Source organism: Adiantum capillus-veneris, chromosome 25 (genome assembly GCF_014529385.1).
Source record: "Adiantum capillus-veneris isolate H3 chromosome 25, ASM1452938v2, whole genome shotgun sequence".
Taxonomy (NCBI): Eukaryota; Viridiplantae; Streptophyta; class Polypodiopsida; order Polypodiales; family Pteridaceae; genus Adiantum; species Adiantum capillus-veneris.
The window spans coordinates 54,318,160-54,322,304 of record NC_140955.1 but is presented as its reverse complement, the minus strand read 5'-3'; the positions used below and the strand labels follow the sequence as shown (position 1 = coordinate 54,322,304).

Sequence of the window (4,145 nt, the reverse complement as noted above, 5' to 3'; positions counted from 1 at the left end):
TCAATCCCTTTGGTAGCAACCAATTGAGTAGGAACATTCTTGATTAAGCTTGCATATGTTGTGTCTTGATCACTTGCAACTACTTGACTTTGATTGGTTCCTAAACTACTATTCTTGGCCTTCATATTTTGAGACTATTCTAGTTCTAGGGCTTTGGGAATTTCTCAAGGCCAAGTCTTCTTGCATATCTTTAGTTGTGACCATTCACCCTCCAATGATTGAGAATCAATAGTGATGGAAGAATAGGCTACTCCCCAACACTCTCCTAATGAGTTGAAAAGTGGATATTGGAACTATTTAAAGCTTTGGCTTACCAAATAATATTGATATCCCATATGACATGATATTTTTTTCGAGCTCAAGGTCAACCATAGCTTGATCAAATGGTTCTTTGGCACCAAATAATGGTAATTTGATTCTTGCCTAAGGAGATAACTCAGTAACTTTGTTGATGGTCTTTGTTTCCCCATTAGCTCCCTTGGTTATTTTTCTTCTTTTACTTTGTTTGACACTTGTGTTTGCAGAAGATCACATCCATTAGTTTCACTAATAACAATAATGGAGACAACCTTATCGTTGTCTTCCTAGGGAAAGCTATTGTTGGAACGTCATCCTAGCATAGGGAGGACATCAATATAATGTCAATCCGAGGAGTAGGATCCGCTAGGGCATGGAAACACACAAGTGGCTTGTGCGTGCCAAATGGAGGATTAGAAGGTGAAACCTACACACAAAGAAAGCTACAGAGCGGGTATGATGTTGCTACGAGGAATGAGCACACTACTTACTCTACCATTTGGCCTAATCTCTCACACACAAGCTTAATCACGCACTACTCTCTAATCAATCACTAATCCGACTCTAATCAAGCACACAATGAGCATAGAATAGCATAGAATGACCACACCGGGCACCAACACTCTACACAAGCCTACACACACTTAGTAGCATGCTTAAACAAGAGAAAAATATGAAAAAAAGAGAGAGATTAATCAACAAATCAGCCACTAATCTTTGATTAATCAAGCATTGATTACACCATGAGCAAATGAGAGAGAAGAGGTTAGAGTTTAGCTATTGGCATGAGGCCGAATCATCCATGCACGCACGCAGAAAGCTCAGGAACTCCATAGCCATCCCCTTCTTCACAAAGCTTATCTCAAGTGAGTAAGAGTCCCCTTTCACATTGTGTGTTTTGAGTTATATACCCTCTAGGCTTTTTAGAAGTGGCCGGGCACTCAAATGGCCAAACTCACTTAATCTGCTATCTGCACTGCCCAGGATCTAAATATAGCTCAATGTTTACAACTTGGAACTCTTGATGAGCCCAAAACATAATTACAACCCGCATTTGCGGTCATTTGACGGAAAATCCTAAAACTTAAGTGGCTATCAATTGTGACCGTAACTCCATAGATAGTCATCAATTCCAACTCTTCTCTGCATCTGTTGCTTGTATTTGCTTCATCGTCATCTTTACTTCGCATCCGCATCATCTGGCCTCGTTAGCATTTACTAATAATAGTAAATAACATCTTTGACTGGTCCGTTTGTCCATTGTTGACTTAGCCGCCAAACAGCTATCTCCTCTGTCATTACAATAACTTTTGGATCCTTAGTTGCATAACTCATCATGGATCTTGACTCGTGTTGATCTTAATAGATCTATGATACTTTCTAGTAAAATATGCATCTTTGGTGGTGACTTTGGCCATCAACTTGATGATGCCTTTGGTGAGTGCCTTGGATAAACTACTAAATTTGCTTTAGAACCGTTTGTTGTTGCAATGGATAGCTTGTTAGGGTTTTTCCCTTCCTTCTATTACTCTAGAGAAGAATGTCTAGTTATCTACTATTTGGGTGGTAGTAGATATTGGAGATGGAGACGGAGATAGATGAATTATGAGAGATAGCGAGAAATAAGATAACTCTGGGATTCCACTCTCCTAATGTGCACAAGTGCGTGTGTGTTTTGGTTTGAACACTTCGCCTCGCCACCATGATTAAAATAATACATTGACTATGCTCACCTATGGAGAATGAGAGTCTTGATATAATTACGCTTAACTCTTCTAGCTTGAGCTATAGCCTAATTAGCTAGACTCATAGACCACATAAAAATATTAGGACTTGAAGCTTAGGTCTAACGCTTTGCTCATTTATCGGCTCAGCTACCCGACTCTTGACATTTTCTCGACTTGACTACTGTCTTGAGCTCTCAGCAAAATATATATCTAGACATTTAGAGCTCAGATCCTCAAAAAGAGGTTATTAAAGGACCATATTGGCAAAGTAGGTTTCTTCTGCCATACCTGGGTGACCTTGGTTGTTAAAAATGTTTGTTTTAACTTTTGGTCCATTATCTGAGAAGATTGGCTAGTTTCATTTTGTTGGAAGTGGGAGATGACTTCAATCTTCTTCTGGTCGTTTGTCTGCTTCGGCACCCATATGTATCTGCTATTTGTTGTTGGCTTATTTTTACAGACGACATACTGACTTTTTGGACTTGTATCCTTGATCTGTCGGCGTTTGTAGCTGAAATTATCTTCAAGTTGTGTAAAAGCTGGTCTTGGTGCCTTGGGGAGCCAGATTTGTTTTTGTCCTTTGTAATATCCCTGCGCTTGAAGTATATTTGATGGCGCAAATATTTTTGTTTGTACTTTCGGATTCAATTGTATTTGTTCCGTGCCATTTTTGGGAATCACGGTTGGTAAATTCCCTTGAAGATATGTAGGCTTTCTAGATATAGAATCGTTTTTGAACCTGTTTCTAGCCTTGTGCTCTTCTAAGCTATACTGGGAGGCAATCCATCCCATTTGTTTACCTGAATTGTTTGGACTGGATCTTTGACATTGATGTCATTGGCCGCAACATAGGATGTGCCTGTTGTGTCTTTGTTTACTCATCGTTGGGTATTTTGGCTGAAAGACCTTTTTATACTCTTGTCGAGGTTGTTGGTCTTGGTTTCCCTGGGGTGTTGAAGCCACTACTATTTGCTTTGTTTTTTTAACTGCATTGGTGACCTCCTTATTGGACTTTTGTTCTACAGAGGAAGAGGTTAAGCCTCCTTGGACTTTTGCTTTTCCCTTGTCTTCTGCTGATAAACGTCAAGATGTAATGACTTGGGATGTTTGTACCTTTTCTTGTTGATGACATGCTTTGGTGATTTCTGCATTTAAACTGACTTAAACCGTCTTTTGTGCCTCTATTTTTGAACAACTATTTGAGTCTTTAATTTCATCTGCCAGCTGGACAGAAGTAAGTTGACTCTTTTCTTCAGATGCAATGCTTATCGTGGCCTTTGGTTCACATTGCTCTTTATTGATCTCTTTGTTTGTCTTTTGATAGGCTCCATGTGCTTGATGCACCATTTGCTTCTGATTGTTCAAGTTAATTATGATTTGTGTCACCTTTGGCTCTTTGGCATTTTCCAATGGCGAGACAATATTAGGATCTGACTTTATGATCGGCTCTGCTTTTTGATTCTTGCCATCATTTGAACACATTGAGATGTGTTTTTCTTGGTTTTAATACTTGATCTCTGCCTCTGTTGAAATCTTGGGTACATCCCTTAGCGATGAACTATCTGTGCTATTAGCATTATCATGTAGAATCTTTGATTCCACATTTTTGCTTGTTGAAATCTTTAGTGGCAAGTCTTTGACTGCCCATCCTAGCTCTGGTTCTGGGTCACAGATAATTTCTTCATCCACTTCCTCTGACATTGAATCGTCCGCTGCATCCTTGTCGGATCTTTCGACTTCAGGCCTGAAAAATTCCAAGCTGACTATCTGTTGTAGCTGATCTTTTTTGGCAGCTTGATTTTCAATTAGAATATCATTGACGCCTTTGACCTCCAATATTTTAGTCATCAGTTTGTCTCTGGTATCCTTTGACAAGATATGTTTTCTTTCTGTTGACTTTCGACTTGGAGACGTCTGCTTTAATGATTCTGCTGCTTGCAGTCTGATACTGTGCGCTCCTTGCCGCACTGTCGAAGCAAGGGACTTGCCGATACACCGTGTGCGAGACACAAATGGCTCCAAGCACACAACAAGACTAATCTAGCAAGCTCAAAAGAGGGCAATGGTGTGTCACTCACCGCTCTATGCTCCTACCGTGGAGGATTCCTCGCCGCGAAGAAG

The 4,145-nt window shown here is 40.0% G+C and overlaps 1 pseudogene; it reads right to left on the bottom strand.

Annotated features, from left to right (window-relative positions):
• Positions 1–3,185: 3,185 nt before the first annotated feature.
• Positions 3,186–3,872, bottom strand: LOC147424909 (uncharacterized; annotated as a pseudogene).
• Positions 3,873–4,145: the final 273 nt, after the last annotated feature.